Source organism: Heterodontus francisci, chromosome 32 (genome assembly GCF_036365525.1).
Source record: "Heterodontus francisci isolate sHetFra1 chromosome 32, sHetFra1.hap1, whole genome shotgun sequence".
Classification (NCBI taxonomy): Eukaryota; Metazoa; Chordata; class Chondrichthyes; order Heterodontiformes; family Heterodontidae; genus Heterodontus; species Heterodontus francisci.
The window spans coordinates 25606968-25627254 of record NC_090402.1 but is presented as its reverse complement, the minus strand read 5'-3'; the positions used below and the strand labels follow the sequence as shown (position 1 = coordinate 25627254).

The window sequence follows — 20287 nt, the reverse complement described above, 5'->3', positions numbered from 1 at the left end:
CTCTGTTCTTACTGAAACATCTAAATCCCGGAACCTGCAACATCCATTCCTGCCCCTGCTCTACCCATGTCTCCATATGTTTGTGGGGAATGGACAAATTAAACAGCTGATGAACCATCATATTTGGTTAGTCCAGTGTAAATGGTACAATTGATGCCTGACTTGTTCCAGAAGACTTCAGTTTCCTTTTATTTAAATAGATGCTATTAGTCATATTATTGATTTATATGGCTTCTTTTGATCCTCACCAATGGAACCACCACAGACCCTATCTCAGTCAAGACCGGGGTCAAGCAAGGCTGTGTCATTGCACCAACTCGCTTCTCCATTTTCCTCGCTGCAGTGCTACACTTCATCTCCGGCAAACTACTTGCAGGCGTGGAGATAATCTACAGAACAGTTGGGAAACTGTTCAACCTACGCCTTCAATCCAAAACCAAAATCACTCCAACCTCAGAGTTTTCAGATCATGCCATCTCAGAACCAATTGAAATAGAGCAGAAGCAAGTCATCCTTGATTCTGAGGGACTGCCTGAGAAGAAAAAGAAGATGTTTTTTTCTTGTTTTTTATTACTTTCCTTCTTGATGTGTATATATAAGCTGTTTGCACAGCCCATGTTTCTCTTAATTTTTAGTCAGAAGTTCTTAGTCCGAACCTGTGTGGGTTTATTTCTTAAAATATGCTATGCCTAGAAACGGATGATATGATATACTTATAAACATCTTTTTTATATATATATATATATATATATATATAAAATGTACACATATATGATCATATAATGCTGGAAACTTGATTGAATCAGACCTCTGCTTACATTTGCTAAACAGATGTTAATTTATTGATAATTGAAAGCAGCATCCATTGGCATGAAGAAAATAAATGCATGATGTCATGATGTCCTTTGTTGTGTGATGCATCCTCACCAATCCGAATATGCATGCACCCAATGAGTGTTATATGTGCTTGTGTGGGATATACGTCATTTACATGGAGCTCTATAGATTCTTCTAAACAAGATGTGTAATTGTCAGTTTCTCAGGAAGAGGCTGTTTTACGAGAATGAGAAAGACACTTTTCAGGAATATTGAGTCTTTTGTGTCAGTTTTTTTTCCATTTTTATGGAGCATTATCCCTGGATTATTAAATGTTTCATCAGACATCTGGTAACTAACAATTTAGCTGCTGAAAAGTGTAAACACAGCATTATTTCATCTGTGTTGTGATTGGCGGGTTTTATGTTTGTATTGATGAATTTGTTGTTTCATTTTTATTGGCAAATATACAACAATGGGCTTTTAACCATTTCTCCAGAAAAGAGGAAAGTGCAAACCTTGGAGCACAATGGATAGTTAGGAAAACGATAGACCGTATTGGACAGATTAATTGACTTTTTCTAATCGGTTGACAAAGGGCATTGATGAGAGTTAAAACATGTGTTCTTAACGTTGTCATTGTATTGGACCTGTTAGCAGATTGGGCAGATGAAAATTAAGGTGGAGAAATGCAAGGTATTACATTTTGAAAGGAAGAATAAGGAGAGCACATATACACTAAATGGTAGAAGACCAGAGAGATATCGGGAGATTTTTGTTAGAGATAGCAATATAGTGATATGGATCAAAGGTGGGTAAATAGGGTTAAGGTACAGATCAGCTATGATATAAATGAATGCCAGAACAGGCTAGAGAGGCAAAATGGCCCACTCCTGTTCCTATGGTTCAAGTACACAAATCTTTAAACATAGGAAGAGAAGTTAATAAAGCTGTAGAAGGAGACATGTGGGATACTAGGTTTTTTGAATAGAAGTCTCACAGCCTCACAGCTCCAGTGACCCGGGTTCGATTCTGGGTACTGCCTGTGTGGAGTTTGCAAGTTCTCCCTGTGTCTGCGGGGGTTTTCTCCGGGTGCTCCGGTTTCCTCCCACAAGCCAAAAGACTTGCAGGTTGGTAGGTAAATTGGCCATTATAAATTGCCACTAGTATAGGTAGGTGGTAGGGAAATATAGTGACAGGTGGGGATGTGGTAGGAATATGGGATTAGTGTAGGATTAGTATATATGGGTGGTTGATGGTCGGCACAGACTCGGTGGGCTGAAGGGCCTGTTTCAGTGCTGTATCTCTAAACTAAACTAAAGTATAAAATACAAAAGCAAAGAGGGAATGCTAAACCTATCCAAATCATTGGTTAGGCTGCAGTTCATAAAAGGTCAGATAAAAAGGAAAAAGGCTGTTGTGTCCAGTTTCAGATGCCTTATTTTAGGAAGTATATCAAGGACATTGAGAGGATGCAGAAGAGATTCAGGGATGAGAGATTTTAGCTCCGAGAAGACACCAGAAATGCTAGGGCTTTTTCAGTAGAATAGAGAGGGCTAAGGAGAGATGTGATAGAGGTGTTCAAAATTGTGAGATGTTTTGATAGGGTGCATTGGGAAAAGAACTATTTTCACTGAATGGTGACTCAGTAACCGGAAGATACAAAGTTAAGATCACTGAAATATTGGGCTGAATTTTATCAATGCGCCGAGCTCCAGGGCGGCATGCTGTGAAAGCGGCAGCCTTCCGACAGGGCAGTGCCGCTGCTGAACCCCCGCGATATTACGCGTGGGGGCTCATTTAAATAGAGGGGGCGGAGTGGCTGACCCCGATGACACAGAGGGGGCGGCCACTGCATTCCCGGCAGCAGTGTCCGGCGCCTCCGTGCGAGCGCCAGTACCAACCCTCAGAAGACATTGAATGATTAAAACAACCAGTTCTTTAATAATTTAAATAAAGATTTGTCTACACTTGCAATCCCCTCTCCCACCTCCCCCAATGCACATACAATCATTATTTTGGCCTATTGCCCCCCAAAAAATAAGCAGTAACGACCTTCCCCCCGCCCCCGAACTTTATTCGCACCATATCCACACCCAATGAAAAAGGTGTTCCACACTTTCCCCCCACCTCCCGCCCTTATAATTTTACTCCTCCCCCCCTCCCCACCAGTGTCCCGCCTTGGGTTTCGTATGGAGTTCCAAAGGTGCGCAGGTTGCGATCAGCGGCGGTAAAATCAGCGTGGGACAGCCGGTGGCGGCAGGTAAGTTCATTTGCATTTAATTACTGCTAATTTAAATACTTAGATGAAGGCCCTGCCGCCAGGCGGAGGGGAGGGGGTGGGAGCAGGGGTGGGGACCGCACTGAGGTCCCCCCGCCACCGGTAATATGCGGCAGGCCTTTCTCGACGTTGGGGGTCGAGGCAGGCCTCACCCAACAGAATTTTACAGGCCCACCCCCCCCACCCCCGCTCTCCCACTGTGACCCACAGTGTCGAGGGGCTGGTAAAATTCAGCCCGTTATGTTAGAGAGTTGTAAGGACATGGGACATGGAGTAACCTAACAGAACAGTGTGGAAGCAGCATCCATAATGGCTTTTAAAAGGAAGTGGATAATATTTTACGAAGTAAGGAAAAGGGTGTGTGGAAAATGATGGAACAGTATGAGGTGGATAGTTCTTTCAGAGAACTGGCACCGACACAATGGAGAGAATAGCCTCAGTCTGTGCTGTAAAATTGCATGATTCTGTCATATCTGTGACTGAAATTGGGAATCCTGATTATCTGAACACTCAAGTCTATTTTTCTTTAATCAGCCCTCGTCCTCCATTTCGGCATTACAAACACTGAAATGTTAGTTGCGAGCAAAATAACATGACTGGCAAGGGAGCAAGTGGCATCATTAAGCAGGAGAGATAAACTCTGCTTACTATGGATATACATATTAAATAAGAACAAATATTAACAATTTAACATCCGCAGCACTTAAAGCAGCCAGAAGTACTGCACAAAGAACAGCCAGGCGTTGCGCAAACGACTACTGGCAACACCTATGCAGTCATATTCAGCTGGCCTCAGACACCGGAAACATCAGAGGAATGTATGATGGCATGAAGAGAGCTCTTGGGCCAACCATCAAGAAGATCACCCCCCTCAAATCTAAATCGGGGGACATAATCACTGACCAACGCAAACAGATGGACCGCTGGGTTGAGCACTACCTAGAACTGTACTCCAGGGAGAATGCTGTCACTGAGACTGCCCTCAATGCAGCCCAGCCTCTACCAGTCATGGATGAGCTGGACATACAGCCAACCAAATCGGAACTCAGTGATGCCATTGATTCCCTAGCCAGCGGAAAAGCCCCTGGGAAGGACAGCATTACCCCTGAAATAATCAAGAGTGCCAAGCCTGCTATACTCTCAGCACTACATGAACTGCTATGCCTGTGCTGGGACGAGGGAGCAGTACCCCAGGACATGCGCGATGCCAACATCATCACCCTCTATAAAAACAAAGGTGACCGCGGTGACTGCAACAACTACCGTGGAATCTCCCTGCTCAGCATAGTGGGGAAAGTCTTTGCTCGAGTCGCTCTGAACAGGCTCCAGAAGCTGGCCGAGCGCGTCTACCCTGAGGCACAGTGTGGCTTTCGTGCAGAGAGATCGACTATTGACATGCTGTTCTCCCTTCGTCAGATACAGGAGAAATGCCGTGAACAACAGATGCCCCTCTACATTGCTTTCATTGATCTCACCAAAGCCTTTGACCTCGTCAGCAGACGTGGTCTCTTCAGACTACTAGAAAAGATCGGATGTCCACCAAAGCTACTAAGTATCATCACCTCATTCCATGACAATATGAAAGGCACAATTCAACATGGTGGCTCCTCATCAGAGCCCTTTCCTATCCTGAGTGGTGTGAAACAGGGCTGTGTTCTCGCACCCACACTTTTTGGGATTTTCTTCTCCCTGCTGCTTTCACATGCGTTCAAATCCTCTGAAGAAGGAATTTTCCTCCACACAAGATCAGGGGGCAGGTTGTTCAACCTTGCCCGTCTAAGAGCGAAGTCCAAAGTACGGAAAGTCCTCATCAGAGAACTCCTCTTTGCTGACGATGCTGCTTTAACATCTCACACTGAAGAATGCCTGCAGAGTCTCATCGACAGGTTTGCGTCTGCCTGCAATGAATTTGGCCTAACCATCAGCCTCAAGAAAACGAACATCATGGGGCAGGATGTCAGAAATGCTCCATCCATCAATATTGGCGACCACGCTCTGGAAGTGGTTCAAGAGTTCACCTACCTAGGCTCAACTATCACCAGTAACCTGTCTCTAGATGCAGAAATCAACAAGCGCATGGGTAAGGCTTCCACTGCTATGTTCAGACTGGCCAAGAGAGTGTGGGAAAATGGCGCACTGACACGGAACACAAAAGTCCGAGTGTATCAGGCCTGTGTCCTCAGTACCTTGCTCTACGGCAGCGAGGCCTGGACAACGTATGCCAGCCAAGAGCGACGTCTCAATTCATTCCATCTTCGCTGCCTTCGGAGAATACTTGGCATCAGGTGGCAGGACTATATCTCCAACACAGAAGTCCTTGAAGCGGCCAACATCCCCAGCTTATACACACTACTGAGTCAGCGGCGCTTGAGATGGCTTGGCCATGTGAGCCGCATGGAAGATGGCAGGATCCCCAAAGACACATTGTACAGCGAGCTCGCCACTGGTATCAGACCCACCGGCCGTCCATGTCTCCGTTATAAAGACGTCTGCAAACGCGACATGAAATCGTGTGACATTGATCACAAGTCGTGGGAGTCAGTTGCCAGCATTCGCCAGAGCTGGCGGGCAGCCATAAAGACAGGGCTAAATTGTGGCGAGTCGAAGAGACTTAGTAGTTGGCAGGAAAAAAGACAGAGGCGCAAGGGGAGAGCCAACTGTGCAACAGCCCCAACAAACAAATTTCTCTGCAGCACCTGTGGAAGAGCCTGTCACTCCAGAATTGGCCTTTATAGCCACTCCAGGCGCTGCTTCACAAACCACTGACCACCTCCAGGCGCGTATCCATTGTCTCTCGAGATAAGGAGGCCCAAAAGAAAAAAAAGATTAACAAAAGCATTCTTTCTGCAAAGTTCGGCTTGTTGTGATCTTTATTACTACTTTGTTTGCTGTGTTGCAGATCATTTGTTTTATAATTTTGCTGACGTTTTGTAAAGGCTAAAGAACCCCTTTTCAACAATCTTCTTATTAACTTGGGGTCAGTTTAATATATTCAGAGTCAGCCAACCAGAACTCCCAGTGTATGCAAGCTAATTAAGAGACAGATCATCAATAACCAGGTTGCAGCAATAAATTTTAAATAACGTGAGAAAGAAAAATGATCTGAATAAAATACTTCCCAGATTTTCAACGTTATTTTATTACACTAACAAAACTCCCAACATGCCTGGGAGAAAGAGAAAACTGTTTCAATCCGCATCACACACATCATTCAAAGAGTGACGAACAGATCCCAGACTGTATCACATTCGGCAGTAAACAGTAAGAGCAGTCACGCAGTATATTGCAGCGGTTGACCCTTCCTGTGAAATATTTTGTTTAAACTTCCAGGATTATTCTGATGAAAGCAAAGTGGAGACAATGAGCAGGATTTTCCACTCGGGGGAAAAACCTGAGCAGATTAATGATAGACAACATTCACAGGTATGGGAAGTAAAGTGGGATCGCCATGTCACATTTTCTGGGGTCATCTTGATTTCATTACTGGAGGGGAGCTTCAGACGATAATACTGCCTCTAATTGGGAACTCACCATTTGGACGGTGGGTCAGGAAACTGCACGCTACTGCAGAAGTTAAAGCCCGGCAGCAATTTAAAGCGGCAGTTTGCTGAGAAATATTGGCCTAGGCTTTGCTGTCAGAAGTGAAGGCGTGGCACTCTATTAATTACGCTTAAAGCTGCCCATAGACTTTTCATGGGCTTTTGAGTGGTAACTTCCAGTTATTAGAGATCCTTTCCAGTGCAGTGCCCTTTAAGGGAGACCTGGGTGCGTGTGAGTGAGATAAGCAACAGCGTGGCTCTTCAGCCAATCAGATTGAAGATACCTCACTGAGACACGCACAGTCTAAACCAGTAAGTGTGATAAGAATATTTAATTCATTGTAAAATATTGCACAGAAAATGAATTAAGGGATGGAAAGAAAAATTGCACCTGTTTCAGCTAAGCAAAACAAGCCATTTGCTGGTTCATTCCTCAGGGCAATGCCTTGACCAATCAGAGTCAAGCTGCCTGGTTTAAATTTCCAACAAAGCTTGGCAGTTAACTCAGTCACCGTAAATTGGTGCATTCTCTATGTGTAACGCCTCTACCAATCAGAGTTCACTTGTCAACCAATCAGTACTCTCTTCTCATGCAGTATAAAGTTGTTGTTTTCCCTTACATTGGTATTCTTGTGGATTGTCCTGATGAGTGCAAGATGAAAAGCTTCGACAACATGTCTCTATTTTGAGCAATACTCAAAAAATGGGATTAAGAGAGAGATAAAAGACAGAAGGAAAAAGTAAAATAATATTTTTTTAAATCTCCAATCATAATTAAAAGTTGAATAAATGAGATTCCATACTTGTAAAAATAAATTTTCATTACCAGAGAGGTTGTTTGGCAATGATTAATATTTATCACACTGTAAACAAAATTCACTAATATGCAAATAAACAAGTCCTAACTTTTTCTGTTTAGTGGACATCTAGTGGGCAAGTACTGCAACTTCACACCCTTTCATGTGGTTCAATGCTGAGTCTCTCAGCGAGTTACTGGTAGAGCACAGCTTGTGCAAGATCAATGCAACTCGGACAGCAACTTCCTGATTTCCACTTTTAACTGTGCATGTGTGAACACCAAACGTTTCTGTCTGATTTCCACCTTAATGACACTAAGCACCCATAACCTTGACATTATTCTTAATGCAAAATCTGGGCCATTGGGTCATTTTTGATAAAACAAAGCTGTTATTCAGAGGTAGATTTTAAACATGTAATTTTGTTTCTGAATGAACGAACTGATAGAAAATAGCTTTGCAGACAAATCTGTTTCCCATCTTTTAAACTTATATTTACGTACCTCAAATATGCTTCTAAGGTCTGCAGGAGGGCTGAGAGCCCCTAGTTCAGTATAGAAGCAATGGGCACCTTCATCATGAGGTTCGGCAGACAAGGCCCACACTATTTGGGTCTCGGAGACACAGGCCCAAAAGGAGAGCAGTACTGAAGCAATCATAGAAATCCAACAATTGTACCAAAGCAATAAGAGCCAACAGTACCACACCATGTTTGGCAACTCAGGATCACAAACATTTTAATGACCTAACTAGGGCGGACCAAGGTAAGAGAATTCATTTCCCTTCATTCCCTTCCTTACCATCAATGCCTTATACTTTCAGTTGGAAGTCATCCTTCCTTCACTCTCTTTAATGCAATCTTCCACTAAAAGCCTTTCATGCACTATAATTATCAATACACCCATTATGGGCTGTGTGCTGACATTTGAGTTGTACGGACTTTCCTTATCTCCAAAGGCAATTCTAACTTTTTCCATTCCAAAACATCATGCGGGGGTGAAAAAATCCCAAAAAGATTAAGAAAATTGGTGCACAAATAAGCTTTTTGGAAGTGTTTTAAAAGTACCTGCTCTAGCCCTCTAAATGCACTTGCAGCCTTTTGTCACTGCCAAGCCATCCTGTTCACCCATTTTAATTGGGCATTCTTTATGTCAGGCATCCTACACACCAGACTTGTGGAGATTGGCATGTAGGGCCAACATGCCCCTTCATGCCCCTGTACCAGGGGAATGGTTCCACCCCCACAAGAATGCCTACAGGAAAATATGTTGGGATGCAAACCCAGCACATATCTGGAATGGTGGGAGTTATCATGTTTTCCAACTGTGTCTGAAAATCAAAAGGTAAAACATCCACTATCTAGGCTGATATGCTGTAATGGTGTATATGAATGGAATTTTAATTATAAAACATCCATATTGGTTTTCCTCATTTATTCTTGTGAATGTATCTGATAATTTAATTAACAATGTTCAAATAGGTGATTTATGTATATACCCTTTCAAGAAGAAATCATATGAAAAATAAAATAAAAGTAGAACTATTATCTTTATTTTTGGAGATATATGACAATAGCACGGCATTCAAATTCAATATATACACAAAACATGTCCAGAATTATATCTTTCAGCACAACTTGGGGGGGAGTGGGGATTGGGGGAAGGGGGGAATAGAGAGGTTGGGCCCTAAATGCATATTACAAACAATAGGCCAACATCTCAAGCCTGTCCTTGTACTTTGTTGTCTGAGATGGTTGAGTAATTCCTGAGTCACAATAATGACAATTGCATCCTTATCTCTTCGATGATATCTGATTTGGTGCCTTGCACAACAGTATAAGTTCTGCTCTTGAGGAGGTGGAGCAATTAAGACTTCTCTTACAATCTCAAATTGTGAGGCTATATTCTGTGTCAGCCGTGGGCTTGGAAATAAAGCCTGGCTACCCGACCCGAACCCAACCAAACCCGGCTACATGTGTTGGGTGCGTGTCGGGTCGGGTCGGGTCTATATTCTGCGTCCAGCATTCGGACCCGGGTCAGGTCGGGTTCGGGTTGGCTGCAGTCGGGTTTTGTTTAGTATTGTTTTCTTTTTAATCTACGTTTTGACACGATTTTTTTTCTGTACCAATAACATGTTTGATATTTTCGGGTCCAGCATGAAAAAAAATTGAAGGACTTGGGCCCGGGTTGGATTTTAATTTTGTACCCGAACCAGGCTTTAATTGCAAAGGGCTGACATGCCTGTTTTGAAATTCTTAACCCAATATCTGCTTAAACTAAACATTGTCTATCAGCACCATTTGTCTTTGTTAAGATCACCAATATCTAATGGGCTTTATCACGTTTTCCAACTGTGTCTGAAAATCACTCTTCACCATGATCATCAAATTTTTTCCAATAAAGGTGGGAAATCTAAAAAAAAAAATTGGGGTGGCACAGTGGCGCAGTGGTTAGCACCGCAGCCTCGCAGCTCCAGCTCAGTTCTGGGTACTGCCTGTGTGGAGTTTACAAGTTCTCCCTGTGACCGCGTGGGTTTCCGTCAGGTGCTCCGGTTTCCTCCCACAGCCAAAGACTTGCAGGTTGATAAGTAAATTGGCCATTGTAAATTGCCCCTAGTGTAGGTAGGAGAATGGTGGGGATGTGGTAGAGAATATGGGGTTAATGTAGGATTAGTATAAATGGGTGGCTGTTGGTCAGCACAGACTTGGTGGGCCGAAGGGCCTGTTTCAGTGCTGTATCTCTCTATGACTCTAAAACAACCAATATCTAGGCTGATGTGCTGTGGCGGTGTATATGAATGGAATTTTAATTATAAAACATCCATATTGGTTTTCCTCATTCATTCTTATGAACGTATCTGATTAAAGCCTGCAAAGGGATTGCAACTCTATTTTCTAATGACAATTTTTACCCTTATTCACAGATTAATATGTACGAAACACATAATTCTCCACTTCTGTCATTCTGCTTTTGTAAAAAGAATTGTTAGAAATGTACGAGCCATTATTGAAATGATGACAGTGGGCTGGATTTTAAGCACCCACTGCCAGGAGCAGCGGCGGGTGAAAAAATTTGCAGCCCGCATGCGCCGGCTGCGCACCGCTTTGCCACCGTGATCTCCCGCGCAGTGGCTCATTTAAATACCCCAGTCAGCCTGCCCCTCCAATCACATGGAGAGGTTGGGCTCTCTGATGCCAGCAATGGCGCCAGTTGCCTGTGCGGAGGTGCTGGCGCCATTTTTAAAGTGCAGCCAGCCCTGCCAGCTAATTTAAATTTTTAAAGGGAACCACCCCCCTCATTGCTCAAATCAAAATTCTGTCACCCCTTTCCCACCCCCCAATAGCAATAAAATTAAGTATCTGCCCTCCCCCTCCCAAAAAAAATTTACATTAAAAATATGACCTTCCCCCGCCCCCAGAACTGTACAAAGTTCACAGTTCACCCCTTCCCACCATCCCCTACACTAATGTCGAGAGTTTGACCCTGCTCCCCCCCCCCCCAACACTAAAAATTTCATGATTCCCCCCTCCCCCACCACTGCAGCGCCTGCTTTTCCCAGACAGGAAAATGAAGGCATGGGAGGGCCGACCGCTGCTCTGAAGATCGCAGCCCAACCATAGGATTGCTGTTAAGTTTATTTAATTGTATGCATTGTGCTCATTTCAATATAGTAAGCCTTGTTCCATCGCCCAACGGTGGGGGAGGCGGTGGGGGGGGGGGGGTAATGGTGCTGCCACGGAGCCTTGCTGCCACTGGGAGGATCAGCATGGCCCTCCCAGCATCTGGCTCCGTGGCGGGCCACTGCCGGAGCAATCTCCCAGCACCCCCCACCACGGAGCCTGACATTGGGAGCCATGTGAGGTCCAGCCCAGTATTTCCTCACCTCCCCAATACCCACCTTTCCTCCCCACCCTCAACCACTTCTCCCACACGGCACCCCACCCCCACCCCCACCCCACCCTGCCAGCCACCCCCAGCAAATTAGGCAGCATTTTGGCTGCCTTATTGAAAATTGAATAATTTACATTATTTTCAATCACTATTCAGTTCCAGAAGTATTCTTATTTTTTTCTGTTTTTTCTCCGTTCTGCTGAAGTTGCTGATTTGTTTTTGCTAGGTTATTGTTCCACTAGTTACTCGTGAGTACCTCAGACCATTGTGAGAAGCTGGCCAGTAAACTTGGCAAGAGATTTTACTGTGGGAGTAAGACCCCACAGTAACTAAGGCCCCTTTATCCCTCACCTTTACTCTGTGTTGTTGGAGCATGGGCCTTTTGCCACTAGGGTCAATTTTTAATCCCTTCACCTGGCATTAACTGGGTCGTATTGGCATCAAGATGGGGTTGGTAGCCTTGACATCCCATTATTGCTGGTGATGAGGCCGGTGCCATTTTAAAAGCCCTATCTTTGGGTGTCCAAAGCAACTGCCAGTTTTAGGTGGTAGGTCCCATTTAATATGGAAGTTGGGGCCCTATGGCGTAAATGGGACCCTGATTGCCATTTATGCATAGAAACTTGTGGTAACCTGCACAGTGCAGCCTTTGACCAGTTCCACAGGTGATGGAGCAGAAGAAGCCCAGAAAAGGTAGGTCTTGAATTACTTTTGCAGGACTCAGAAGAGAAAGCATGCACTCAAAATAATCTGGGCTGCTGCCACCCTGGGATTCCCACCTTCCACGGTTATGACCCCACCCCTCATGACTTGCCTTCCTGGCAGTAGCTGCGGCTCGTTTTCCTTTGCTGAATCTATTGCACTGCATTGGGATGTCTCTGTGGCACCCAGCAACTTGTCTGCCAAATGTAAACTTAGGCCTCAAAGTCATGGATGGCTGGGGGGGGGGGGGCCACCTAAAAGTCAAAGTAGGCCTGAGGGAGTGGTTGAAGCTGAGACCACTCATCTTTTAAGGGAAAGTTAGATAAATAAATGAAGCTGAGGACACTACAGGGTGATGGGGAGAGAACAAGGCGGTGGGATTAATTTTGAATTGCTCCAACAAAGGTCCAGCACTGACATGATGGACTGAATGGTCCCTTTCCGTGCTCTAAACTTGTGGGGCTGGATTTTGTGTCGGAGGTGAGACTCCCAACGCCAGCCCGAAAAGGCGGTGGGAGCCCCGCCTCTTTCATTTCGTGGCCCCCCGGAGTGATCCTCCGGTCTTTTTAAATGTAAGTTTCTGGAGGCAGGATCCCCATCCCTTTAAAGATGGGGATCTTGCCTCCAGGTGCTGTCGGTCAATCAGAGGGCCGGCAGCTCAGCAATATCAGCAGCACCACTGGGAGCGGTGGCCACTGCCGGTACTGCAGATGCCTTGGACCCAGGCCCAGCAGTGGAACCCCAGTAAGGCGGGGTCGCCAGGGCCAGGCCAGAAGGCCCCGGAGAGGGGGGTCCCGGTGGGGGGTGAATTGGTTTCCACTGGGGGTCCTCCGTGGGCCACAAATGGCCCATGGAGGAGTGACCGCACCCCCCCCAAGCCCACAAGGAGGGCGCCTCATTTAACAAGGCGTCTTCCCTGCACGGTGGAGGCCACCCTCAACACTGCTACCATCCCAGCGGCGGCAGGAAGTGGCCCCTAATTGGCCATTCATAGGCCACTTAAATGCTGCAATTGGCCTCTGGGCAGGAAGGCTGTCATCGGCCTATCCCGCCTCTGGAAGATCACTGGGTGACAGGGAGGCAACGGGCCCTCTGCCCCACAACACCCTCGCCATCCGTCACGATACTCTGCCCCCCCGCCTCTGATCCAACCTGGGGGGCCTGTAAAATCCAGCTCCTGGTTTCAAACATGTACTTTCCAGAAACAGTCATTGGATGCTGATCAAGACCATAGGCTGATTATCACCCCCCACTACTTAAAGCCAATGGGTAGTGCTCGACCAAATTGCTGTCCCGGCTAATAACAGCACTGCCTAGAGATCAAACTTGGATCTTCTCTGTCTGATTCAATACCATACAATTCAGTCAGTGCATTTACTCATTATACCTTGGGGAGCTGAGCTCAAAGAATTGTAAACAACTCTCTGACCAGCTAACAGCCTTTGGTCCACTTGGGGGGGTGTGGGGGATGGTGGGGTGGAGGTTTAAAAAATGTCACTAAACACCCCTGATGATAATTAAATCCCACGTCCTGTGACAGAAGAACATTAAAGAGTCTCCATATTAAAATGAAAGGCTTTGTGTTATAATTATTTTGTTTACTTCATGATATAAATGGAACACATGATCAGCAGCTCACTGTACAATAATATTTTTATTTCCCTTGTGCAAACTTTTCTCCCCCCTACAGACTTCTTCATTCATAGAATAAAACAAATGTTTCAGAGTTACTCACTGCCTATCGTCTGTAGACATTCTATTGTGACTGTCTTAAATGACTGTGCTGAAAATAAGGTAATATGATCTGATGTGTTTAGTAAGGTGTGGGACGAACATGCTGGAAGATGGAACACTTTTATATTCAACGTCAAGCAATGCCAAGCAATATCCTTAGGTCAGATACAAGCACTGCTCCTAACCACATTATTCCAACAATTTACCTTCATTTTACCCTTTAGCAGAACACTTTACTCTGCACCAAATGATGATTTAATTTCCTACACTCTTCCAATTTGGACTCTGTAAAAATTGACATAAATACTATGTGCTACTAAATTTGAAGGCTGTTTTGTAGCATGAGCTCACGACAAGGGTTTCTGAATGCTTTTGTGACATTACTACACTTAGTAACGAGAACAATTCATCACCCTGTCCCCATTAGAGGTATAGTCTGAGGGGACCATTGTCCCCTCCATTCGTTTGAGATTTGATTGCAGCTTACCTAGGTAAAAGAGCTGTGACCCAATACAAAATGGCAGCAAAGCCTCTGCAGTGTTACCATCTGAAAACAGGCCACACATTTCCATTGTGGTTTATCTGACTGTCAGTTATTTATGCCTTTAAAAGAACTGAAACCTGCAGTAAATTGAAGGAGAATAAGACGAAATGGACAGTGATAGTTTGTCTAACTGTGATTAAAGGAAGGGAAGCATTACAAAATAAATGGAGAGTTGGGGAAGGGAGAGGTAGTCTTAATAGTGAAAAACAATAGACCATTCATAGCATCAGTTTCAGAGTTCATTTTTTATTAATTGTGGAATAAAGAGAACATTGAAATATTAATGGTGCCTCTTTCACTTGTGTAAATGGCATGACACCTGTGGCCTTTGTGAGTTAAGGACCTTTTGCTCTCTTTATATAATTACATTTAAATGGTTTGTAATTTACAATGGTTTGTGCAAATTGGTTGGGTGACATGTAATGTTTTCAGTCAAAATCTTGGCACATTACTGGATGTCTAAATTATCCTTAAAAGTGCCACTGAAACTGTTATGCTGGGTGACATGAGCTGTGTTAATTGCTTCAGGTTTGTGTCTGCTTGTAAAATAATCTGTGATAGAGCAGACTGCTCTTGACTGTATGAATAAATATTTACTGCTTTAAGAAGCATGGGCATTGTGCCAGTAACTGGAGATGGGTGAATTTTAATTGTAACTTTTTGCAGTCATGTACTGCCAGCCACCCTTGGGCATACTGTTCAAAGTTGCTTTTATTAATATTTATACTTTATATTCATGTTGTTGCCTCAAGCTGTTGAGCTCTACTTCAGTGGCATGCTGTTATTAGGAGATGGATCAAATGCAGAAGAAGACAATATGTTTGTATTTGGAATAGGGTTTCTCAAAAATGAAGAAGAAAAAGCAGATTAGACAAAGATGACAATCAGAATAGGGTTCCGACCTGGAGTTTATGTAAAAGCTTTTACAACATTACTAACCTTCAGACAGTTATGCACATGCTTTTCTTCTGTTTCATCCTTTTCTTGTGGCTATTTTATTGAATGTTTTACTGAATTATTACAATTTCTAATGATTTTTCTACACCGGATAGGAAAAGGATTACTGCCTGGGCGACAGTAATAGGGGCAGTATGCACTCCTGTGCAGGCCTGTGCTGTTCAAGGGGGCTTTTCGTTCAGATTTAAAAGTGGGTTTCTGCCAGAATGGGAGTAAATACATTTTTTCAGATATGATGCAACGTTGTGAGGTGTCAATTCTTTTCTAATTATCTGACATTAACCTATAACCTGTCATATTCATAACACCAGTCCAACTGTAAGGAGTGCTGTAATAAGTTAAAAGTGGGTCAATATGTGAGTGCCAATGTGGCACTCCCTCGCCACAATCCATTCCATGAGTGAGTCTCCAAATATTTCTTCAGTGATACCAAACTGCACCTGGTGCTGTTCAATGAAGCAGGTGAAACAATGCTTTGAATGGGTAGATATGGGTGACAAAGCAATGTAAAGAAATAAAACATGATCCCAGTCACCTAAGAAAGAACATAATAAATAAGAGCAGGAATTGGCTATTCAGCCCCTCGAGCCTGCTCTGCCATTCAATACAATCATGGTGTCCTACAACCATTTCACTGTTAACTCTTTAAAACTGAAGAAATGTGTTCTTACCTGTCTGTCAATGTAAATATCTATCTGTGAATGTTGCAGATTTCCAAAATTATCGTGTTTTTATTTCATGATTGATGGGGACTGTAAAAGTTACCCAGGTCTATCTTACAATAAGAAGAAAGCCCAGATTCCAGGGAATCTATTCCAGGGAATAGTTTATATCTGTGAGACATTTTGCCTTCCCCAAAAAAACATTTCTTTATTTGTTATGATCTTTAAAATGGAAAACAAGTATTGTGATTGAAGCATAATCCTGCCTGTAATAAAGTGAATGTATCAAATACCATGGGCTGGAAAGTTGTTGACACTGTGCAGGCATAAAACAGGCGCCTTAGTGGCCAGAATGGACGCACACATTCTGTGCCAGAATGGTGTCGCCAGCATATTGGTAATAAGCATCCAGAGCCAGCGCCTGAAACAGTCGTTAGCCCTCTTGCACATATAAAGAATATCTTTCCATAACTCGGCTGCCCTGAATGCAGGCAGCACAGGGGATAACCAGGTCTACATGTGGCCAAATCAGCCGTCCTTAGGGACATCACTGCCCTCAAGTGCCAAAAAGGTAAGGTTTATGTTCCTCTCGGCTCCACACCAGTCCCCGGCGACCATTGCTGGTCCACGATTGGCTCCTTCCCAATTGCATTACCCCACTTCCAGAACAGTAGCTGGCAGCTAAATGAGGCCCGAGGTTCAATTTTGATCAGGCCTTTGACCTGCCTGAGCTGGCACAGGGATCGTTCCCTTCAGCCACTTGATGCCACTAAGCCTCCATGAACCAATTTCTTCCCTCCTGACACTTTAATGAACTTCCCGTCAAACAACCATTCTTATTTTAACTCGGACAGGACAAATAATGCAATGTTAATTTTCTATAGCCTTGCTTTGGCCTCCTTGTCTCGAGAGACAATGGGTAAGCGCCTGGAGGTGGTCAGTGGTTTGTGGAGCAACGCCTGGAGTGGCTATAAAGGCCAATTCTAGAGTGACAGACTCTTCCACAGGTGCTGCAGATAAAATTGGTTGTCGGGGCTGTTACACAGTTGGCTCTTCCCTTGCGCTTCTGTCTTTTTTCCTGCCAACTGCTAAGTCTCTTCGACTCGCCACGCTTTAGCCTCGCCTTTATGGTTGCCCGCCAGCTCTGGCGATCGCTGGCAACTGACTCCCACGACTTGTGATCAATGTCACAGGAATTCATGTCGCATTTGCAGATGTCTTTAAAGCGGAGACATGGACGGCCGGTGGGTCTGGTACCAGTGACGAGCTCGCTGTACAATGTGTCCTTGGGGATCCTTCCATGCGGCTCACATGGCCAAGCCATCTCAGGCGCCGCTGGCTTAGTAGGGTGTATATGCTGGGGATGTTGGCCGCCTCGAGGACTTCTGTGTTGGAGATGCGGTCCTGCCAGCTGATGCCTACCCATTGAAATTAGTATTTTTCCGATGCAGTGAATTGGAGCGCCGAAGGGCTGTGCCATGGAATGGTATGATCATGCCCATTATTTTCCACATGGCAAAATCCTGATCTGAGCTGTACTGTTGTGGGGTGACCTTGAGCAGGGGGCATGCACTTACTCACAGGGATGGAAGAGGCACTGAAGGTAAATTCTCCAATCCTAAGTGCTCCGAAGCACTTCCTAGCAATTGGTCACACAGGCAGTGGGAGAGGGCCGAGAGGAGGCTGGTGTCGTACATGTGGCCAGAGTAGGCCGAGAAATGAGAAGGGGGAGAAAAAGATTCTTTGCAAAAAACGCATTAAATTCAATATTTCATTCATTACATACAAAAGGTTAATACATACATTATTCAACAGGTTTTGCTGATTTTTTTTTGCCTTTGAATTAATATTTGTGCACGGCGTTGCAAGCTGTGTGTGTGAGGCATTAATTCTCAGTGAGGCGATGGGGGAGGGGTGGAAATGCAGGAGCTGCACACTGAGCACAGAAGATGGATTTACAGGGTTACATGACAAGAAAAGACGTTTTGTTTCTGATCTTTCTTATTATGCGGCTGAATTAAATAGAATTATAAAAATATGAAGCGCTGAAGGAAATTTAGTTCTGAGCGTGGGCTAAAGCTGCGTTTAACCATCTCCAGCTCTCCCGAAGTGCATCTGGTTGATACAGTGATACATGAAGGGTAGTGGCACTGGTAAACCTGCAGGAGGTCTCCTGCTGCCCCAGAGCACAGCCTCAGGCATCGCGAATGTACAGATGGAGAATATTGAATCAGCAGCTTTCAACTGTGCACTTAGGCCAATTTAGAAATGAAACCTTCAGTGAATTACTAAAGCAAAAAAAAATTAACTATCTTTTACAAGCTTAGTGTTATCCTGCCAGCCATATGGGAACATCTCAGCATGGCCTAGTACTGCTCAATGCAAGACTGACAGAAATAGCATCATCCTGATATTACCCACAGTGCTGGAAGGCAAGTGCATGACCATAATAGGTGATGTCGCAATATTCAGAGACAATGGCATCATGTCAACCTGCATGCTAACTCAATTTTATTCATTGAAATGGAAGCAATTAGAGAACAATAGGTTAAACTGGCTAAAAAAAAAATTAATGAAATAATTTCAGAAAATCCAGGCACTTTTCACACATTTCAATTAACTTACTTTTCACCCATGGCCTGTTTGATTTTGCCTTCACTGCAATTCTGTTACCAGTGAGAGTACAGACAGAAGTTACTGTTGTCGATATTAATGGACAAGTACTAAATGGGCTTGTATGACATTCCTCTGTCTGTCACCTTAAGGCAGTTCTTTGTTTGCTTATTTTATCTAGGTTAATGCCTTCACTAAAATAGCACACAGAGGGACATCCTATACCCAAGATAAGCAGTCATCTGTTAATATCTCCAACAGCAATTTCCAGGCTACATTTTTCTTTTAAGGCCAAAACTAACAGGATATGCCAGGGCAGGGATGCGTCACACCTTGAGAAGAGGACTTCTGAGGATGGTTTAAAATGCAGCACAGGTTTTAAATTTCAAACCTGCACCAGCCCAATGGCATGCCCAATGACAAGCTCCAGGTTGTCACTAGCAACCGTGCAATATTGCAGCTGTGCAGACTGGATTCAAACCGTACAAAGTAACACCACAGAGGACAGTAGGTTAACTCCTTGATTGTTAGTGCCATTTCTAAAGCGTCATTTGAAAAAAAAAGGAGTGGCTTGGTTGTAATTTTTGTATTTTGCTAAGCATTCCCTCTATATTTTATGAAAATTCTTCCGTATATGTAGACACACACACACTTCTGGTTCAACTTTCTGTGGTCATGATTTTTGGTCACACTTTCGTATCAATTTTTAAATTTGAAAAGGCTTATGCAAACGCTTAGAATGGAAATCTGTATTTCAACAGTTGCCTGTAACAATATAATTGCAGGCTTAGGCCAGTAAGTGACACCGTGGAGCCTGTTGCTTAAGTGTCTTTATCGAGTTTATCACTACCTTGCATATAAAAGAACTTCAAGTTCACCAACTGACTGTGAGTAATGCCACTGGCAATTTACTTGGATATTATTTGATTTTACACATTTCTCTTTTAAAGAGTTGGCACAGGCACAATGGGCTGAATGGCCTCCATCTGTGCTGTATTATTCTATAATTCTATGATTCTTTTATTCTACTGGGTGAAGTTGTTATTGGAAATGTTATAACAATCATTTTCCCAGAGGTTAAATGAAAGAAAACTGACAGAATATTGTTGTACTGAAAGAGTTAAAGAACTTGGCAAACAAAGGCAACATCAACAGCCAATGGGACATTTATAGGACACAAGGTGACTAGTGAGTCTGCTTCACTTCACAAACATTTTGATCCAATAACAGTCACTTACTTTATTCTCACAGTTACCTCCTCTCAGATGCAGAAATAAAGTCTAACACAAGGGCACATTAATCCTTTCAAACTGTGTTTCCAGTGAAGGCAAACAACAGACTCACTGAAGTGCTTTGTTCAGGGAAAAAGAAGTAAATATGTATGTCTTGTTGCGCCAGTGGGTACAAAGATTATTGGAAAGAGTAAATATCAGTATGAATGGATGAAGTCAGGACGGTTTTAGTAGCATACCAGAAAAAGAATTCATGCTTCAGAATGTCTTTTAGTTCCTGTAACTGACTCACTGCCCAGTATGACATGGTGTACTTTACTGTAGGTCACTAACAGCGGAAAGGCTGTGGTGAGGATATGGTGACTGACTGTCTCATAATAAGCTCTTTCTGTGAGGGAAGTCCTTCTGGATTTGTTTTTTAATTCATTTAGTAGAGAGCAACACACCGTATGTGAAAAGGGTTAAAAAGAAAGTAAAGTCTGGCCGATTATCCCGTAAAATCTGATCTAATGACCTATTT

The 20287-nt window shown here is 43.8% G+C and overlaps 1 protein-coding gene across 4 annotated transcripts in view; it reads left to right on the top strand.

Annotated features, from left to right (window-relative positions):
• Nucleotides 1-20287, top strand: part of LOC137347708 (serine/threonine-protein kinase Nek6-like) — a 275855-nt gene that overhangs the window by 64206 nt on the left and 191362 nt on the right. The window contains exon 1 of one of the 4 annotated variants that reach the window (XM_068012513.1): nucleotides 19884-19906. The exons of 2 other annotated variants lie outside the window; for them this stretch is intronic. The gene's annotated coding sequence lies outside the window, so the exon portion shown is untranslated. Of the gene's footprint in view, nucleotides 1-19883; nucleotides 19915-20287 lie in introns of those variants that run through there. One more of the 4 variants, XM_068012511.1, reaches the window with a different exon arrangement.